Source organism: Daphnia carinata, chromosome 7, assembly GCF_022539665.2.
Source record: "Daphnia carinata strain CSIRO-1 chromosome 7, CSIRO_AGI_Dcar_HiC_V3, whole genome shotgun sequence".
NCBI lineage: Eukaryota > Metazoa > Arthropoda > Branchiopoda > Diplostraca > Daphniidae > Daphnia > Daphnia carinata.
In genome coordinates this window covers 9762440-9784450 of record NC_081337.1, presented here as the reverse complement: position 1 = coordinate 9784450, position 22011 = coordinate 9762440, and the positions used below count along the sequence as shown (strand labels likewise).

Below are 22011 nucleotides of genomic sequence, written 5' to 3'. Positions count from 1 at the left end.
TTTGAAATCGTTCGTGTAGAATAAAAAAAAAAAAAACGTCTGAGAGTACAAGGAGCAATTATCAAACGATCGTCGAAAATTGAATGTTTATTAATAAAGAGAGGGCAGCTCATTAAGGAAGAGTTCATTAACTGCCATTGAAGAACAACCAGCTTTGAAAATGCCCCTACTGTTAACAGTTATACGAGAGACTAGAGGGGAAAGAGAGGTTACGAAGGCAAAAATGTCGATGAAGACGATAGTCTGTACGTCCAATTTGAACCAGGAATCACCGGAGAGATTTAAAAAAAAAAAAAAAAAAAAAAAAAAAAAGAAAAGATGAGAAGAAGATGATGGAAGGAGGAAAAAAAAAAAAGAAAGAAAGACGAAAGAGCAATCTTCTATCATCCCCCCTTTTTTTTTTGTCTATTATGTTTTGTGTTGTTCGTCTTTCAACTCTCAGGTTCTGTCTGTTATCCACGTCGTTGAAGGGAGAAAAAAAAGGAACGAAGACAAGAGGGGACACACCCGATGACTCCACACAAAAAAAAAAAAAAAACGAAAGAGAAAAAATCTTGTCGACAATAACTACTAACCAGCTGCTGTTGCAGCCTCAACGGTTGCAGCCACCTCGTGCAATCGTGATGATGATGAGGCGCTCCGACATGACGGTCATTCTACCACCTCCTCGTGTCTATTATCCAAAGTAGCGAGAAACTTAAGCGGCCGTGCGGATGGGCTTGCTTCGATGCCATTCCTGCGACTGACATTTCAGAAGAAAATGACTATACGAACGATGCGAAGAGGCAATACCTTATCGGACACAATAAAAAAAGAAGAAGAAGAAGATAAGAAAGAACAGTCAAGAAGAGGAACAGAGGGGCCAAAGAGAAAAAAAAAAAAAAAAAAAGAAAAGTGGGGTAGCGCAGGTGAGAGATTTGAATAGGCGATGACATCGAACTTCGGCAACAGTCGCCAGCAGCAACAAGAAATATTTTCTTTATCAACATCGTCAAGTTTCTTTTCTTTCTCTCCCATTTATACAGGTGAATTTTAAATGGTTTTTCTTGGAGAGCAGCCAACCTTGTACAGTCAATTTTTCGATTGTTGTTTACATCCCCTACTTCACCTACTTCTTCTTTTTTTTTTTTTTTTTTTTTTCAAAACGCTGGTCTCATGTATAAAACGAAAACAATAAAGAAAACAGTTTAGTTGGGATTCTCGTCCGGTTGAACGCGCACGATTCATGAAAGACAGCATCAGGAAGAGACTACGTGTCGCACAATGATCGGTTAGTTGGCTGAGTTACGAAAGACTATGGGCTGGCTACTGCTGGTTAAAGCCAATAATATTGTATAAACCATGGGCAAAGCATGAGCAGTGACTCGCTGGACTTTGGAGCGGTCCCGACGCTCTTAAGTGCATGGATTAAGACTGGAGGAATTGGGGCATGCGCATACACGCGCAGTCTTCAATCGTAAAAAGAGATTCTTTTCTTCCCTCTATTTTACTTTCCATTTATGATGAGTTATATAAGAGCTTTTAAAGCCTGGGTTAAGTTATTCTTTCTCCATTTTCTTTCCTTGGTAAAGGTAAGAAAACGATCAGCTGCATTGGCTTCTTCCATCACTGGGCAATGCCCGCACGTTGAAAAATAGTTCGTCAGCTCTTAAGCTGGTCTGCCTCTCTTTGCATTCTTATACGACAGCGTGATATATCGTCAAAGCGCACATTAAGTCTTCAAAAAAAAAAAAAAAAAAAAAAAAAACGCGCTAGTGGCACACGGTATCGTAATAGTTCATCGCCATCAACTGTCCTCTATTTTTTTTTTTTTTTTTTTCGCTTCGTGTGTTGTCTCTTTCGTTGGAGCTACGGCAGCTGCGTACTTGTAACAATCTAAAACGGCAGACCAAGGCGAAAAAGACTACGATGAGTTGTTGTTGTTGTTGCTCGTCTTTTTTTAGTATATGTATATATATATATATATATATATGTATGTATATACCGTTCGGTGCGATTAGAAAGTTGCTCGTTGACTCGACTAACAGCTGTTGCTTTCCGCTACGTTGACTACTACTTTTTTCTTGCTCTTTCAGGGGTCCTTTATCTTGTTAGCACGTATCGTGTAAGAATATATAAAAAAAAAAAAAAAGAAGGTGATTCCTTTCTCTCTTTACCAATGAGAAAAAAAAGAATAAAAGAACTAGACACTACGTGGCTAATCAGGTGTGAAAACTGTTGCGCAAAAAAAAAAAAAAAAAAAGAAGCGTCTGTTCGGTAGAGAAAGAAAAAAAAAATGAAAGGAGAAAAATTATTTTTGTTTTTATAAATAGAAATGGTCTTTTTTTTTTCCTCCTCAAATATTGTCATTGATTTTCATTGGTGTGTGAACTTTTTTTATTTTTGGAAGGAACTGGGCAAAAAAAAAAAAAAAAAAAAAAAAAAAAAAAAAAAAGAAAAGAAAAGAAAAGGTTGTTGACAAACAGAAAAGAAACCTTAACTTTAAAAGTAAACTTCTTTTTTCTCCGTCTTTGAATCCCTCACGTCAACCGAATCTAATCCGCCTTCGCATCGTATTCAAAACGGTACCTCTCTTTTTTCCCGTCCGTCGCGCGTCCGTCAGACGGAAAGAAAAACACGTCTCTGATGACGTGTAGTGATGAAGCTCAGCCGGTTGGGCGGCACGCAACAACAAACTACCAAATCTAACCTTGGCCCGTCCGTCAACCTTTTCTTTTTCCTTCTATCACTCCCCCCCCCCCCCCCCAAACATCTACTCACGATGCTGAGCACCATCTTTGATAAACGCATACGACACGGGACTTTTTTTTTTTTTTTTTCTCCGTTCGATTTCTACACATCTTTCGACGATATGAATGTATTCCAAAAGGGCAATGAATTGTTCATCGCAATCGAAGCGCCAATCCTCTTGGCCAAATTCATTGGACCTCTCTCGTTGTGCATACATCACGTCAGCTCCTTTTGAGGTAGGAAATGAGTTGGAAAAGGGGTCGTGAATCGGTTCTATCTGATGCACACGATGGGCGAAGGCGTGTACACAACATGTGCCGTACTTCGCATTTAACACTGGGACAGTTACACAATCAAGAAAGAAAAAAAAAAAAAAAACGATAAAAATATCAAGACGCTATATATATAGAATGTAAAGGACCGAATGCGATATGGATCAGCTGTTGAACTGGTTGGCTAGTCCAGTCAGCGCGACAATACATTTCTAGATTTTTCTTCGTGACACCAGCCCGAATGATGACTATCGCCCCCAAGTGCGCACAGGTATAGGAATAAATTCACGCTCACGATCAGAAAAAACTGCGTCGTGAGCGGGACGTGCGCGCGGTTGTCCTCCACGACAAATCTCGTCCAACAATCAATAGATTTTATTTTGTTTTGCTTTTTTTTTTTTTTTTTTTTTTCTTATTTGTCCCTCTTTTCTTTATCCGCCCCTCTTGTACTTGTCTCACTTGATTTAGATGCCGTCGGTGCACGCGTTCATAGTCGTCCGTACACTATAGCATCGTTGACATAGTTCTACGTTTCCAAACTTACAATGGGGAGAAGAAGAGCCGAGGTGGGGGAGGCTGAAAGGAGTTATTTCTTGATTTACCCTGATGACTTTGTCAAACGAGTCTTTGTCACAGTCCCTTGTCATTAAAGTTGGGCAATTACGAACGATACGCAACTGTTGGATGTGTCCGTAATAAAACTGTAGAACAAAACAGCGGGGGGAATGAAACTCTCATCTAAGACTTAAAAAATTCGAGAACGCATCGTTTCTTCTAAACAAAAAAGCGTCGATAAAGTTTTTTTTTTTTTTTTTTTTTTTCCTTCTTATGCTGGTCGTTCATCTGAAAAGTGTTCAGAACTGGTGTGAGAGGGGAGGATAGCAAAGACGAGAGCCAGATGTAGGCCGACACACATACGCGTGCATACACACGCAGACGAACGTTCCACCGTGCCGATGTACATTGAGCTATCGTTCTACATAGGGCAAACAGTAGAGAACCACAACAACAACAACTAAAAAAAAAAAAAAAAAAAGGCCCCCTTTTTTCTAGCCTCTTTGGTGGTGTCGATCATGAAACTGAGGAAACGTTGGCCAGCACGAAATGTCTCAACAGCTCACGCTATCCGTCGTTGTGTATATATATACGTGAATCGGAATGATGCAGCAAACGAAACGGCTACTGGCTAGCTAAGTAAATACTTACGGCAGCTTTAAGAAGGGAAAAAAGAAAAACGGCCTCTGTTTTTACTAGCTTTGCACGGTCGTCTTGGCACACATCAGGCCCGCAGGACACACAAAGAGGACAAAAAGGAAAAAAAAAGCTGAATAAGCAATTTGATAGGGTGCGCTGTTTCTCTTCTCTTCACGAAAAAACAAAACTATAGTACCAATAAAAGGAACTCTTGCATAGTGTGGTAACAAGTACAACCTCCCGCCTTTCGTTTGTTCGTGCAACTGTTAGAAAAGAGATTCATAAAAATAGAAGAAGAAAAAAAAAAACAAAAACAAAAACAAAAACAAAAAAACCGGTGTACGCGTATGTAACGATTGGGTAATGAAAGTGCTCGTGTTTGCAGCGGGTGCGCGTTTTTCGCTTCACGGACCGGAGATGGTTACAAATCGTCACGAAAGAGTTAAATAAAAATAAAGAAAAAAAAAAAAAAAAAAAAAGATATAAAAAAAAAAAAAAATTATAATAACGGGGTGAAGGGGATGAACGTGAGTAGTACAGTGAGGGACAACATCGGAGGGTAATGTGTATAGAGGAAGTGCGGCCAAGGCGTACGGATGGAAAAAAAAGAAGGGACATTTTTCATGTGTTTTTGATAGCCCGAACTTTACCTCCCCGCCTCAAGAGACCAGCCCACATGCACAGGCACACACACATACATACACACACAAAAAAAAAAAATAAAATAAAGAGAAAACTTCGAATGCACTGCACGCTCGTCGTCCTCGTCCTCGTCGTCGCCCCCGTTAACTCGGGAGGCTATTTCAGAAAATTTCTCAACCAGTCAACTGGCTTTTTATGATGTCATAATTCCTCGTCTTCTTCCTCCTCTCTCTCTCTCTCTCTCTCTCTCTCTCTCTCTCTCTCACCCCTCTGTTCTCGCCTTCTCCAACTGCAGTTTTCTTTTCTTCTTTTATTATTATTTATTTTTTTTTTTCTTTGCCCGAAATTTATTATTGAGTGGGTGCTGCTGCTGTGTCAAGTTGCTTCAACATTTGCCACATACTCGTAGAAATTGCTGCGGACTTTAGCTATCAGTAAATATATCAACCATATATTATACATGTTTTTTTTTTTTTTTGCTGAAATAAAAAATGAACGAAAAACTTTTGAGACCGACAGACCACCACCACTGTGTTCCTTTTTAAATACTTTTCTCCGACGTAAATTTTGTTTTCTGTTTGGTTGGTTTTGCCTGTTTTTCATATTTTTCTTTTTTATTACGCGTTTCATGTATGCACACATGCACGCGAATATAGACACACACACAACGACCTACCACACAAATATATATAGAGCCGTAAAAATGCGAACTAAGGATACGATAAGGCGTGTAGGACATCATTTAAACTTGATTTGTTTTTTTCTTTCCTTTCCCCAGTCAAAGGGAAAAGAATTGATTCCTTTCTTTCAATAAAATACGTAGATGCAACACATTTAGCTTAGGCAGTGCATGATTCCGAGACCTCATATTTATGCAGCTTTCCATATAGATATGTTCGATAAATATATTATGTACACTATCTCTATGATTAGTGTAATAATAAAAATATTAAATAAATAACATATAAAAACGTAAAGAGATGAACAGCATATGAAAAAAAGAAAACCCAGAAATTTAACGATGCTCAAACGAGGGGTAAGGTCGATGAGTTGAGAAAGAGATGGGTTTAAAAAAAAATATGTATATATATATATACTGGCTGTATAATACATAACGAGTGTTACGCAGGAGACCTTAAGGAACAAGGCCGTTTTGCTTGAAGAAAGAAATTATTATATATATATATATATATATATATATATATACATATTTTCTTTTGTATTTTCTTTCCTTCTCCTCGTCATCCTCATCTATACTTCGCTCGAATTTTTACGACTCATCATTCGTGTTATTAAAGGATATTTGGATGATAGTTATCATCCCGTGTCGGAGAACCAAGACGGAAAAAAAAAATAAATAAAAAAATTCGAGAAAAATCGCTTTCAAAGAAAGACAAAAAACATCAGCATAAAAAAAAAACTGATGGAACGATGGGTTTCTTCGTCACCGAAGACGATGCGAAAAATGTTGATTTTCTTTTCAAATGCAGTTTCTTTTTTTTTTTAAATACGACGAGACTGTACGAAAGATTATCATGATATTGGTACACGATATTATGAACCTGACTTGAACGACTGGTTCTTTCAAATCAGCTGTTCATTCAATTGATTAAACAAAAAGATTGAAGCTGCACGAATAACTGTGACGGTACGTTGACGTAGTTTGGAATCGATGCAAAAAAGAAAAAAAAACACCGAGAGCCCATCGAAAGAAAGACAGACTGGCACTACATTTGTGAGGAAATGGGCGGAAAGAAGCGCTGCCTGCCTTTTCGTTAGCAAATCGAATGGATCGCTATTTATTCCCTGTTCCAGGCAGAAAATAAACGACCGGAACACGAAGCTTCTTTTCCTTTGGCCCTCGTCTTCCTCTGCATCCTTTTTAGCTTTTTTCTTATTGATTTCAAGACCAAATCGGGTGAAACAGTGTACGAGTTTGGAACTCTGGCAAGTTTCAGCATCTTCGTCGGCCACAAAATGTCCCAAAAAAAGAGAGAAAAAAAAAAAAAAACAAATTTCATTCAACTGGGCGAGATGAGCTTTCCATATTGGCACAGTTCGAATTGCGGGACTGTGGCGGCTTGCCTGCCACTGTCACCGCCATCGACGTTATCGTCGACGGCCGTTTCGAAGGCCATCAAACGAGTCCTATAGAAGAGAAAAGAATCCATTCACGACCACCACAGACTCCTCTTTTTTTTTTTCCCTGAGAGAGAGAGAGAGAAAAGAAAAAAAAAAGAAAAGGGCAGTTCACGTCTTTTGTGTCCGCTCCATCTCACCAACACTCGAGGACAAAACGAAACGACCGAGTTTTAGGTCCTTTTACGATCGGATTAGGGGTGACGTTGGATGGGACGGGTTCAGGAAAAAAAAAAAAAAAAAGATAACAACCATACAAGAAGAAGACGAAAAAAAAGGCGAGTTTTGAATAAACGCATATTCAAAACATTGACGAAGTAGTAGTACATAAAAAAAAATAAAATAAAATAAACCAGGAGTGCCAAACAAAAAAAAAAAAAAAATTTTGTCGATTCATTCCATCGTGTGTGCGGATACACGCAGCCGGTATGGCGTGAACGCGTGTGAGTCCGTCCGCCCGAAATGGGTATGCACGCAAACATTTTTTATTTTTATTTTTTTTTCAGGGAATGTCGATTCTCTTCGATTGCAAAATGACGAAAAAAAAAAAAAAAAACGGACATGATCCGTGACGAGCATCGTTTACGCAAGGAGATTCACTTTGTTATTGTACAAGTCCAGACTGACACACACAACGAATCAATGCGGCCATCTAAAGAGGCGAGCTGCCGATCCAAAATTTCCTGGAATGTTTTGATAAATATTTTTACTGCGGCTGGGAGTCTTTCGTTTCCCCCTTTGCTAAATACTTAAACTAAAGTGCAGATAGGATTTAGTTATGAAAAGAAAAAAAAAAAAAAAAAAGTTAGAGTAGTGCTAGGAAATTACATAGAGCTCAAATAAGATTGCGAGAATGGGGGAGACGTGAGGGTCCGTCCGGGCCGCACGGGCAGCGGGCGGTAGAGGCCGTTTTTTTTTATTTGGTCGACACATGCCAAAATGTACTAGTCCCTTCCTCTTTTTTTTTTTTTTTTTTTTTCTTTATTTATTTTTTTCACCAAGTCGGTGCCAAAAAGGACCTTCTCTATCAAACAGAAAATAAATGGCCCAACGAAGAAAAGCTCGGTCGTGAATACCCAATAGAACGCGCTTGGTCGGCCATCGTAAAAACGACTGCATCACCAAAATAAAAAGGAATAAAAAAAAAAAAAAGGGAATAATAAAACAAAAAAAAATAAATAAATACAGGGACGCATTGAATCATTCATTCGTGCTTTCTTTCACCATTTTCTAAGCTCTTGAGCACAAGTGAAAACGTTTTGGACGTTGAGGCTTGATAGGTTACTATCGTAAGCGTCGTGGATTCCCAGTGAACTGATAGTAACTCCATAAAGGAATTACAGGCAGGCTAATCATTCATGGAAGAGTCTTCTAATTTGATTGAAACTTTTAATGCGTACAGAGTGGATCAATTAATAAAACAGTAGGCATGGCTGTCTGCTCGTCAATCGAAGCCAACGAAAATGATTTCGTTGACGTGTCTCTATTTATCTACCCGAAAAAGGACCAATAGTCGGGAAAAGGAGGGGAAAAAAATCGAACGTGACTTGAAAAAATAATGCGCCCCCATCGTACAAAGTGACATTGCGAGTATCGGTAACAGGCACGTGCAACACTGACACCGGCCCATATTATGCAGTATAGGGCCAAAGTGGGACCAGTGAGCAAACGCGGCAAACAGAGATGTGGTATGGATGAGAAAAAGAAAGATGGCACGAAAAAGCAAGGGCATTGAATCGATTGCGCGTCTTATAAATAAATATGTCAGCCATCAAAAAATGAAGGAGAAAAAGAAAAAGTTTAACAACTTGACAGGACCCATGTCAGCAGCAATTGAGGCAGACTACCGACTTGGCAGCTGATTAGGACTTTTCTTTTTTTTGGGGGGGTGGAGGACCCACGAGCGCAGTATAATAACGTACACACCACGATAACATATTTTTTTTTTTTTTCTGTCTTAAAATAAAAAAAATAAATGCGTTGTCTATTCGTATGGAGAATTTCTCAGGCCCCTCATCAGCAAAACTTGTTTACCATCAAAGACCTTTCGCATTGATATCTTTCCATCGTTTTCCTGGAACTTCCTTTTACGTTATGCTCGTCTCCCCATTTTTATTGGCCCAATTAAACGAGAACGAAAGGCGAATCTGTTGTCTAGTAATAAAAACAGGGCTGCTGTAAAGCCAATCCAAAGCATAGACACATTGTCATAATAATTGATATAAATTACGATACGCATACTGTATGTGCACCGAATGTGAAAGGGAGGTCATCTGCTCGAATTCTATCGAGAAGTTGCTGTTGGAAACGGGCAAATCATCAAAGACTTTCGCAAACTTGTCATCGCTCGAATTCATCCTCCATCTTACAGATGGAGTGTGGCCCACGCAATTAACTACTTTGGCATGTGCGCATCACGACTGTATACATAATGCAACCCTTTTCGATCGTACCTTCTTCTCCCATTCTTGAGCCACCATTGGAAACACCCCCCGCCTGAACGGCCGTTTGTTATGACCGGACGAATAGGGAAGATATAGAAGCAAAGAGAGAGAGAGAGAGAGAGAGATTAAGAGAGAGAGGGAGACAAGTAATGATGGGCTATCGATTATCTGACGGGCGGATGGCATTAAAACATCATGCAGGCCGATCGATGTCAGCCAGCTGGAATTAATGATGCCATATATATTATAGCTTCTTGCTCGATGCATAGACGTGTAGGACTAGCAGTACGTTTGCTGCTTCAGCAGCGCCAATATAAACTATGCTATATATTTTTTTTTTTTTAAATAAAAAGAAATAAGGAACAAAAAAAAAAAAAAAAAAAAAAATTCAATGTTCGATCGTTCCGGGCAAAATCGATCCAGGGCGAAAACGCCGGACGGAGAAGCAGCGATCACTGTACGGGACGATATAGAAAAGTAAAAGAGATGGATCGCGATAGTGAAATGAAGTTTCTTTTTTTTTTTTTTTTTTTTTCTGTGTTAGAGTTCAACTTCTTTCTTGAAAAAAAAAAAAAGTTTCGTAATTTACCATTTCATGTCATATAAGCTATGGATTTATGTCCTTGTTCCCTTCTCTTGATTTCAAGTCAAAGTCCCTGCGCCCTTTCCAGCACGATCCAGCTCACTTCTTTCCCTTCTTTTTGGCAACGTTCCCTTGAACGCGCGCTTGCCTCTTCCATCGATGCTGTGTGGAAGTCTCTCTCTCTCTCTTATAAGCTTCCAGTTTTGCCGGTACATAATCCAATTCTTTATTCCCCCCCCCCCCCTCTTCGTCTTATTTCCTTTTTTCCATCGATCGAACCGAGCCTTACCTCCTCACAACAATTTTGCTTTTGTTTTTGGTTTCGCGTTGCCCTCAGAAATGTTTCATCGCATTTTCCGCAACCGCGAGATTTCGTAAAGCAGCTTACCGATCGAGTTTTTTTTTTTTTTTTCACGACGCCTCCGACTGTTAATACTGCAATGCATATTCTGCCTGACTTGACGATTGAATAGTTTCCCACAAGATAGAATATCACTAACGACGCAGCAAACAAAAGGAGGATCCCGCACGATCTTTGAACGCTGCACATCGTATCAAAAGAAATCAATGAAGCAATAACAATACTCAGAATTTCAGCACAACTTCAGGTGAGAGGACGACACCCAAAGATAATTTTTGTTTAATTCCGTTTCCCTTCCCTGCGTACGACCGTTGCTACATATTAAAGGTAAATGACTACGTTTCTTTTTCTAGAGAAAGACGCAACGCACGTCCTGTATAGATAAATTCTATACAACTGCATACCGTTAGGCTATTTTTGGTCGTCGCATCAAGAGATTGGATAGTAATACTGATGCGACTCAATTTTTTTTTTTTATATTTCAAAAAGAGAGAGAGAGAGAGAGAGAGAGAGAGGGGGGGATTGCCAGCGTGATGAATAGACTGATGAATGGGCTCCTAATCAGCTTTGGAGACGAGCCGGCCCCCCGTCGTTACGATGCTGCTTGATTGGAGTCCCCCCCCCATCTTCTTTCTCTATTCTATATGTTAGTTTTTTTCTTTTCTTTTTTTTCCCTTTTCATCACCCTCCCAACGATGCAATTCCCCCCCCCCCTCCCCCCCCAAAAAAAGGAAACATGGCTAGAAAACTCGTTTTCAAAACGATGATACGACCACAATTCACATTATTACTATGGCAGCTCTCATCAATTTCAGCCCGTCGGAGGTAGGTAGATGGATGGAGCCATTCAGGCAAAAGGTAAAAATAAAAACCCAAAGGAAAGGGGAAAATCTACAATGTACAATAAATAACCGAATTCTATAAGATCGCAAGTAGATGCTTTACAAGCTGCACACACACAAACACATAAAAAGAAGGGGGAGGATGAGCTTATGCAAACGACTTGCTTAATCTCCAATTCATTTCAATACAAACGTCTCGTTTCACCTTGTCTGCCTAGTTTCAAGGTTGCGCACAAGCCGTTCACTCCGTGTGTGCGTGTAATTGACTGTTTGTGTGTGTGTGTGTGTGTGCTCCGTGACTGCCCCTTTCTCTTTCTCGAGTCTCCTCGTTCATCTAAGGGTTTTTGTTTTTTTTGTTTTTTTTTTAACTATTCATTCTAGAGAGTTATACGGTACACGCTGCGAGGTCACGCTCATCGCGAAAATGGAAGGATCTTGAGGTGTCGGTACGACTCTATGATCGATGGGTCGTTGGGTGTGGACAAGTGGACCGATTTTAAACAATCGTCAAGAAAACGTGAACGGTACTCTAAAAATAAAAGCTTTTTCTTTTCTTGTTTTTCTTGGGGACCCTTCACATTTTTTGATGACAACAGTGAGTTTGTACACAAGTCACGCCGACAGGCTGAGAGTGTACCCTCGTAGTCAGAAATAAATTGGGACGAGTAACAATGGCATCGGTGGTTAGTGGTAGCCATCAGTCACGATGTCAGATCTATTGTTCTATTCTTCAAAGACAACGCACCAAAAAAAAAAATAAAACAGACATTCCTTGATGGAGAACCCGATACTTGGGGGATCGTTGGACAAACGTAATCGTTAGCAAGGAACCTCTAGCATCCTCCTCGTCTACATCCTAGCTACGGAGTGAGACGTGCATGATTATACTCTATAGCCGACTCTTGCGGCGGATGCTTTAGTCCCTGTCTCACGGGGTGCTTTCGCCATCGACAGCAGGAGGAAAGAAACAGCCAAGATGGAATAGTAAGGAAACGAAGAAAGGACGAGATTGAGGGGAGAAAAAAGAACTCTTAAGATCAAGTCAAACAACAGAATTCCATTTGTACGCTTCAGTTATAGAAACCCCCCCCCCCCCCCCAAAAAAAAAAAAAAAAAAAAAAAAAAAATGGAACAATCGTAGAGTCTAACGTTGAGATTCGGGAGGTGACGTGTACAAGTTCTTCGATCGTATTTTCTAGCCGATAAACGGGAGGCTACGAAGTTTAACCGTTCAGAAGAAAGCAAATAAAAATCACAATCAAGAGAATTAGCTTTGCAATGATCACGTGACGGAAGGCGAAAGTAATGGCAATTCTAAAAAGAACGTGAACGATTACAAACAAAATAGTAACTGATGAGCCCCGTTTCGTAGTTGCCATTCTGTTATGCCATCCACATCGTGTTTACGTATCGACACTCAGAAAGTCCGTTCACGTTCTTTTTTCTCAATTTATTTTATTACTATATAGCGTTGCGAGTGGTGTAATTGCGTGCCGGGCACACGAGAGATGAGTTCACGTAAAACATTCGCTCGTCATCTTCGCCCTGCAGCTTCCAAAATATGTGACGGCCCATCAAACAAACCAATCGCTGGTAGGTGAATGAAAACGACAAGTCAGCCAGACCCTACCATGAAAAGCTATTGCGCAGTCTACTCAAATCCGAGCCCATCGCTGTGGGCTGGTAAAAGATCAAACGTAAAAACGGATACGAATTAAAAAAAAAATAATAATAATAAATCCCGAAATTGTGAATGTTAGGGATTCGATGACACATTAAGAAAACGAATTGGTTCACGCCACCTTACTTGCCTATTGGATTCCAACCGGGGCCGCGGTTCGTGATTAAAAAAAACAAAAAAAAACAAGAAGAAGATTTTAAATAAGAAAAAGAATTTTTGGGTGGAGTTCAAAAATCACGACGTACACAATCCAACGTCTAACTTAACTTTACACATATTATTTCGTCTGGTGTTGGACAAACTTACACGACTTGGTCAACAAACGTGTGATAATGCGCGAAAGTCAAAAAAAAAAAAAAAAAAAAAGAAAGAAAGAAAGTGAAAGTGCTTACCTTCTAACTTTTCAATCACCGTGAGTAAACTGTAGGGAGCACTCTGGTCGGTACGGAGCGGCAGTCTGCACACGTCAAACGATAGAAAGAAAAAAGAATTAGTTTGTCTCTCTCTCTCTCTCTTTTTGCTACAGCGCTGGCAGATCAACTTATTTGAAACTGTCCCCACAGGAAATGAACAACAATACGAAACAGCAAACATGAAAAAAAAAAAAATAATATAATAATAATAATAATAATAATAAAATTTTTCTTTTAGAGACGACAGGAGGGGTGAGAGACGGGAAAAAAAATATCAACTTTTCATCGTTGACGACAAAGAGGGCAAGAAAATAAACATCATCGGACAAGCGGGGTTTATCAAAAGGAAATCAGACTGCACCTAAAAGAAAAAAAAAATAACACCCTGCCTCCCTTCGAAACATAAAAAAAAAAAAGCTCGTGCGTATAATAATAACACACAAAAAAAATGGACTAGCCAGAGGCTGACGTGTTCCGACACCATCAGCCAAAAAGATTTCATTTCCTATAGCGATTGGAGAACGATTTCAGCATGAATTTTATTTTTATTTTTATTTTTTTTTTTTTTTGCCCCCCCTCTCTCTACAGTTGAGATGAATGACGTCGGCCCTATTTCTTTCTTGCGCCCAAGCAAAACCCATCACCTTTCGATCTATCGGCCATTGATCTACCTTTTTTTTTTTTTTTTTTTTCTCTCCCTACCCCTCCTACACCCAAAAAATAAACTTATTTTTTTTAACACGCCCCTTTGCAGACTGCGCTTCTCTTTGATTTTTTTTTTTTTTGGTACTTCCTGTATCTTGCGTGTGTGTGTGTGTAGATATATCGTCATGTTCCTTCAATCTATAAAGGGAAAAAGAGCTTTAACTTGGAGGCCTCAAGAGCTGAGAGGATTTCTTTATTTTATTTTTTTTTTTTTTTTAGAATTCGGGAAGTCGGCCAATCTTATTCCCGGCACCGACATAAATCGTAAATTGTTCGCGTCTCCCCCTTTTCCTCTATCCGCCATCACCCCGCTCAAAAAAATTGGAACTCTTCCTCCCTCAGTTTGTCCCTACGCCCGACTGCGGAATGAAGGCCCTTCAATGATACCTTCAACTCGACGTTCTTTTCCAGCGATTCGATGCAAGAACTTGAAATGATTTAACCTTTTTTTTTTTTTTTTTCTTCTTTACTTCGAAAAGGACAGTGAGACTACAAAGGCAACACCACGCAAAAAAGGAGTGGCGAGCGTTTCCCAGCGTTCCAAGACGGCCACAGATTCAACGTTTTACAGACAGGTTTGATAACCATCGCAACGTTGAAACGTACGATCTCGTCAGAGGTGAAACTGTCAGCAGCGCAAATTTCAAGAGCACCACAACAGCTGTGATTGCAGGCGAAAAAAAAAAAAAAAAGGCCTTTTAGGCGCATTTAAATAGGAACGAGCTGCTAACCAAGGCAACGATGTACAATCTCCTTTAGTCCGACATGTAAGAAAAATAACAAGTAATCTTTCAAACGTTAGGGTAGAAATGAAAAGAAGAGAGAGGTAAAATACTGAAAGGTCGGAGTTGATGGATTTGACCGTTTCGAATTTACTAGCAATGCACCGTAGGAGCCCATTTAAAAAAATAACAAGAAGAACAGCGCGCACACACACACACACACACACACACAGCTCGCATTTTTACGCGGAAAAGCCGTGGCCAATTGTTTCGTAACAAGAAAACAAATGTTTTCGTGGCTTAGTGTGTGGTGCTGAATGTGACGGATCTCTGTACGCAAGAAGATCACACGAGCTTCTTCCTTTTTTACATGCACATTATTATCTTTAGTTGGCAAAATGATTTGACTACGGCCAGTCAAGAGGGACGCAGAACGAGCCGCCGATGAAGGGCCCTTCTGTTTCTTTTAGACGGTGCCATAAGAGGCCCTAGTAAGGATAATACATAAGCGAAAATCCGCCATAAATCGTTTCTCACTTTTGATGGATATCGAAGTTGTCTGGTTTCTCGCATCCGCATTTATTCGCACGAGAATTTAGTTTTCTTTCTTTCAAGAGGGCCAGTTTAGTCACGGTTATTTTCATTTGGTGCGTGTTACGAAAAAGAATGGAGCTCAAAGAAGAAGGAACAATAAAATAAAAAAAAAAATAAATAAAATACAAAACGCAGTCATTGGGTTTTTTTTTGTTTTGTTTTTTTTTCTTTTGCTGGCCGACCGGAATAGCATCATTTCTTTATTCGCTGAACTACGGGGGCGTCCTTTTTTTTTTTTTTTATTTTTCTATATATTTCACGCATTTTTCTTTTACTTTATATATATATATATATAGCTATATTCTTTTTTTGACTTGTTTCCTTCTTCGTCTCGTGTCCTATTATTCCGTCTTATCCTTGCCGATCGTCCATTGTCATTCCGGAGCATGAAGTCAGGACCTCGTGACTGTAAATCCCACACCAATCATGGACCATCTGAATCTATTCCGTTGGACAAAAAAAAAAAAAAAAAAAAAAAAAAATACGAAGAATAAAAACGACTTGGCTTCGCTCTTTTCTTCTCCTTTCTTTTGATATGTAAGAAAAAAAAAGGACACGTAATAGAAGAAAAATACAAAAAAAAAAAAAAAAACGGTCAAAGATTCGTTCTCGTTTGTTTTTTTTTTCTATTTTTGGTGCATGTTGTTGTTCAGATAGTTTTTTTTTTTTTTTTTTTTTTTCCTGCGATGTTTCATCCGCCGCCCCGTCGTTGATACGCTTCCGCGTTTTGTCGCTGTCCGTCTCAGTTGAGCAACTTTTTTCCACAGACTTTTTGTTTTTTTTTAACAGCTCCAAAAAAAAAAAAAAAAAAAAATGTTCACCTTTCTTCTTTTTGTTCCTCCCTATTTTCTATTTTTCTTTCTGTATGTTTAAAAGAGATTGTTGAAGACAGGAACGTCACTGGAAAAAAAAAAACTCAGGACAGGAGGGGAGTGATAGAGAAGCGTCGTATCGGTTGATTGCGGGAAATGGACAACCATGTCGCCTCCCCTAGCGCCAAGGAGATTGCGTCTTTTTTTTTTTTTTTTTCTAATTGAGAAGTGAGGCTCGATATCAGCGTAGAGAGATTGGCTGGGAGGCGTATCGTTTTTTTTTTTTTTTTTTTTTTGTGAAGTTGACCCCGACAATCAGCTGGTACGTCCCTTTTCCGAGAAAAATGCTTTTCAGAAAATCAATCGACCCTGGGAAGTGTCTAACAGTCTATTGTTTTCTTCTTCTTTGAAAAAAAAAACAAAAACAAAAACAATTCAAGGTGTTGTCGCTCCCGTTTTCACTCACGCACCTTTATACAGCTCCAGAGCTGTAAGAAGTTTTGAGATAAAAAAAAAAAAAATCCTATCGCCTCGTCTTAAAATGATATCAAACTTTCCCAATACGAAACAGATGGCAAGCGCCCGCGTCGGCAGACATCGACCACTCTAATTTATGAGTCTAATATATATGGGCTTTTTATATGCATCTTTGTTGATTCAAAAAAAAAAAAAAAAAAAATCATTGTTGTCGAACGCCGCCATCTAACCGAGTGCAATCAATCGAACTAAAAAAAAAAAAAAACAAAAAAAAAAAAACAGAAAAACTGGTTTATGCGCTAGGGGGGTTTCATGCATCATTCAAAATACGTGGAAATGATTATTATGCATAAAGCAATTGTTGTTTGATTGTTGTTTCGGTTGTTGATTCTATCCAATTTTCCTTTTTTTTTTTTTTTCTTAGGCTCTTCCCTCGATAAATTGATCGAAGGGAATGAAAGAAAAATGGCTATTCGCACTTACGGACAGTAAACAAAACAAGAAAAAAAAATAAGGGTTTCTGAGTCCGTTTGTTGTGTACTAACTGTCATTGGCGTGTCGCTTCAGCTGCTACTGCCCAGTTTTGATGGCCAGTACACGGTTCGAAGACCCGATGCGCCTTTAAAAAGTCTCGTTCGTCAAACAGAGAGGGAAAAATCGTCCGACCGTCCGACAAAAAAAACTTGGGCCCTTAGGTCTGTTGTGTTTATATTATGCGTTTCGACGTCCCTCCCTACGTACTATTGTCGACGACAGGAGGCTAGTGCGAGTCATGCAGGACAGACAGTCACGAAGGTGTTGAGATATGCATGAGCTGGACGGCAAGTGCTCAATGATAGTTTCTCCAGGGCCTGCGCATATTGGACCAGGTGCGCGGACGTGACTCTAACAAAGATAGGGCAACAGGGCTGGGCTAGAGTCGAGAATGAGGGAAAGAAAAAAAAAAAAAAAACTTTATTTATTTATTTTTTTTTTTTTTTTTTTTTTGCTTTACGTGTCTGTCTAAGCAGCTGACCAGGATTTTCTCCCCCCCCCCCCTTTTCTTTCACCTGTATAGCCTATGCACATACTTGATGGTAGAGATATCTACGGCTGTATCGCTTGGCCTCCATCGCGTTTGCCCTGCGCTGCTCCTCTTTTTTTTTTTTTTCTTCAAATTTCTCTTCTTTAGGCAAAAAGAATAAAAAAGAAAAAGAAAAAGACGGTAACAAAAAGAAAATTGTAAGCGCACGAGTTGAAAGAACTGTTGACTGCAATAAATCAAACATCGAGTTGGAACGGGTGGATCGTTCGCTTCGAGTTTTTAGAAGTCTACTCTTTTTTTTTTTTGTTTTTTTTTTGAAAGCCGGTCCCACACCGTCATGCTATTATATCGGCACGTACTACTAGTCTACTCCGGCGGGAATCCCGGGCGCACGCAGCCAGCCAGAAGCGATTGCAGTATATACTGGCGAGTGGCAGCCAATGTGGCCGTGAAAGGGAATAAAAAAAATAAAAGAAAAAAAAAATCTAAAAAAAGAGAGGGAAGAGGAGATATAATAAGCAACACCAGACCGACGACGACATGCCACATCATCTGCTGCTGGAGCGCGTAATAAATCAAATTTTCATATATTTAGAAAAAAAAAAAAAAAAAAAGGAAGAAGGCCACCCAGAACACGACGAACGGGCGGTCGTTTGGCGGTTCGTTCAACGTGCAATCATTCGCCAGACGCAAACACAGAATTTTTTTTTTTTTCAATCGGCCGGGAGTAGAAAATTTACAAAAAAAAAAAAAAAAAAAATAAACAACAAGCCTTTTAAGATCCGAAAAAAATATGAGAAAAGAGCGAACTGATAGAGGGCGTCGCATTTAGCGTGTACACAGCCGCCGCTGTTGTTGTTATCTTGGTTGCGCCGCAGACGCGTCTATACCCAATGGCTGTTGGGCTCTCATTATAGCGTGTAGTATAAGATCCGGGATACAATACGCACACCATCAACATCCCGCTTCATCACATTATTTAATGTGTGTGTGTGTGTGTGTGTGTGTGTGTCTATATACTTGTTTTCCTTTTTTTTTTTTTTGCGCTAGGATTCCTTTTTTGTTTTCCTCCGCTTTTGTTTCTTCACTGATTGGACAAGAAATTTCTAAACAAAACAAGGTTCCTACACCGCCCTTCGAACCCAACAAAAAAAAAAAAAAATAAAGTGAAGGGCCCCGGATTTTAAAATCAGGCAACAACCGGAAATCACAGACACACACATACAAACGTCAGTGCCTCCTTATCTCCAAAAAAAAAAAAAAGTAAAACTAAAAAAAAATACGTCAAAAGGGGAAAAAAAAAAAAAAAAAAAAAAAAAAAAAAAAAAAATGGTAAAAAAATAAATGTTTTCGGTCACACGATCCGAACCGGAATTGATGACACACACTCACAGCACACAATAAGCCCAGGTGTGCCCGTTGCCCAGAGCTGGAGTTGCATGTGACTCATTCCTCTTTCGAGTCGAATGTGAAAACAAGTATGTTGTCTATACGTGTGTGTGTGTGTGTGTGTGTGTGTGTGTGTGTGTGTTCCTTATTCGTATTTAGTTGTTTATTCTCTCTTTCTACATCCTTTCTCTCCAACCATTTTTCCTTTAGTTTTTAATTCTATTGCTCTACCCATTTTATTTTTTTCAAAATAAAAACGTAATGAGATTAAACGCACGTTCCATCGCTCAGCGAGGCCAATGTGCATTGCGGTACTATAAGACGCAAGCGTAAGACTGCTACGTCCGCAATAGTTTCTTATCTCTTGTTTTGGAAGGATTTTTGAAAGGCTATCGCTGTGCGTCTATCTTTCACGATTTTCGTTCCTCTTTCTTTCTCTCTCTCTCTCTTTCTCTCTCTCTCTCTCTCCTTTTCTTCGATTGATTGTTATATGTTTGTCCTTTTTCCTTCCTTATTAGATATTCTATCAAGTTCTCTATGCTGTGCTGCATGTGTTCCGTGCGCTCTCATCCGGGCCGTGATCGTTTATGCATTGCGCGACCGCCGACCGTTTTTTTTTTTTTTTTGTTTCTTTTATGGCCACATAATAATAATGTAGTCTGTTCTTGTTCTCTCTTTCGTTCTTTTCAGGGGGTACGCTTTTGTTTGTTTTATACCGTCTACAACATATTTCACAGTATTGTTGAACTGTTCGATTCCTCTAGTCTTAAAAAACTTAAAAAAAAAAAAAAAATGAAAAAACTGACCCCAAAAAATGTAAAAGAAAAATTGAAAGACACGAGTTGTAGGACCTTTTAAGGGCCAAAAGAAAAACTTTATTTTCTAGGGCGTTTTTTTTTTTTTTTTTTTTCAAGTTTAAGAAGAATTGATTGTTCCGACTATAGACGCGTCTGTTCTCGTCATCGGCGTAGCGACTGGGAAAACACGACGCCCGACGCCCCAAGAAATTTCCCGAATCGCCCGAGGGCTGTTTCGCGTCCTGTCGCGACCCATCATCATCACATATTTTTTGAAACGATGACCTGTTGTTGGGATATTTACGATTTCATCTAGACATGTTTTTTTTTTTTTTGTTCTTTTTTCACGTCGTCTCATAGTCTCGGCTGTACAATTCACGTAGGGAAAAACAAAAAAAAACAAAAAAACAAAAAAAAAAAACGACTGTACATAAGTAGATTGACATGTTCTTTGAACACGCACGAACTAACAACAAAAAATAGGGAAGGGAAATAAAAAAGCGAAATGAAAAGGTACTTTATTTTAATTGTCTTGTTGCTGTTCGATCGTCTGTTTTTTTTGTTTTTTTTAATTTTATTTTTACCATGGACCTGTTGGGCCTGAACTCTCTTTCCCTGAATCAACTTGGATGTTATCATTTAACTACGGTGGGTATGAAAGCAGACATGTGTGTAAGCGTGACCGTGTTCCCAAATTCTCGTTGTTAGGCAATCGGATTCACGCAACTGTCGGCGACTTGCAATCCGGTTTCCACACTAAACTTCCGCACTCCCGATTCCCTTTCCCCCTTGTAATGGCAAAAAAACGAAAATGGTATTGCGAAATATATTCTATTTGCTTCTTATTCGATTCAAACTGGCCCATCGTCAATTGCTCGTGCGTTTTTGAAACTCAAAATTATCCGGCCAACTTGCGTTTGCGTGCGCCGCGTGTGTGTCCATTAACAAGCACAACTACTGATGCATGAACGTCTCGCAAAAAAAGAATCAAAAAGCTGCACAACCAAAGTCATCAGCGTAATAGTAACAGCTCGAGCTGTGTGTCTGAGACTGTGCACATCTAAACATGCACTGGACTGCACATAATGATTTCAAATGTTTTGAATGAAGCTTGGCCCTTTTTTATCTTTTGCTCTTTCTATTTCCGATTGCAGAAGACATTCGTTTCTTTTTCTCCTTCAAAAATCGAACCGGCACGAAAGGGCGAACAAGAAAAGGTTGAAAAAGGAGACTCTTTTTTTTTTTTTTTTTTTAAGGACGGGATGCAGGACCGTATAATGCGTGCGTGCGTGCGTGTGGGTAACTAGCAAAAGGCCAAACCGAAAAAAAAAAAAAATAAAATAAAATAAAATAATAAATAAAGAAATGAAAGAAATATATAATGCGAGAAACAGCGCGACTCGTTCTCTTTTTTTTTTTTTTTTTTTTGAAACTCCCGACAACAGAGAGCGATGCGTATAAATAAATAAATGGGCCCGCCACATAAAAATAAAAGAGAAAAAGAAATAAATTTCTATTTCGTATTATAGACTTGGTAGAAGTATTTGTATAAAAGATGGGGCCGCATTTAGAGAAAACATGGCGAGTAAAGAGAGGTAAATCGAAATGCGGGGAAAAGTATAAGGTTCAAGGTGACTACGTCATCATGATCCGCCATATTTGTAAAGCCACTTATTCCAGTCCATGCCCGGTGAGACTTTTCGGCTCCTATTCACGACACTACTACACACACACACACACACACAGATAAATGGAATAAGAAAGGGTTTTAAAAGGAAAAAAAAAAAAAAAAAAGGGCGAATCGGGCAAAGCGGCGGACGGGCCGCGCTATCGTTTTCCCTTGGCGTCGGCGTGTATTTTGTTGTTTTTTTTTTGTTTTTTTTGAAAAATGAAATCAAACGTCTATTCCATTTGTCTGATTCTCAAGTCAGGGTCTTTAAATCGTCCAAAAAAAAAAAAAGAAAACAAGGGCCATGACCAGAAACGAAACCAACAAAACAAAAAGCAAAAAAAAAAAAAAAAAAAACATTTCCTTTGATTTCGTGAGGTTCCCTACTGTTCTTTTTTCTTTTCTTTTTTTCCCATCTGTATAGAAAAAAAAAAAAAAAAAGAAAGAAGTCGCGGCATCCGATGCGAGGACGGGCGGCGGCGACAGCGGTCGGCCTCTATTCCCAATCCGCCTTTCTTAGC

General features: G+C 39.3%; 1 long non-coding RNA gene across 1 annotated transcript in view; it reads right to left on the bottom strand.

The window, feature by feature from the left end:
• Positions 1–399: 399 nt before the first annotated feature.
• LOC130686686 (uncharacterized) overlaps positions 400–22011 on the bottom strand; it is a 52020-nt gene continuing 30408 nt past the window's right edge. The window contains exons 3-4 of the long non-coding RNA XR_009421399.1: positions 13281–13345; positions 400–742 (exon numbers count right to left, since the gene is read on the bottom strand). This is a non-coding gene — a long non-coding RNA (uncharacterized LOC130686686). The remainder of the gene's footprint in view (positions 743–13280; positions 13346–22011) is intronic.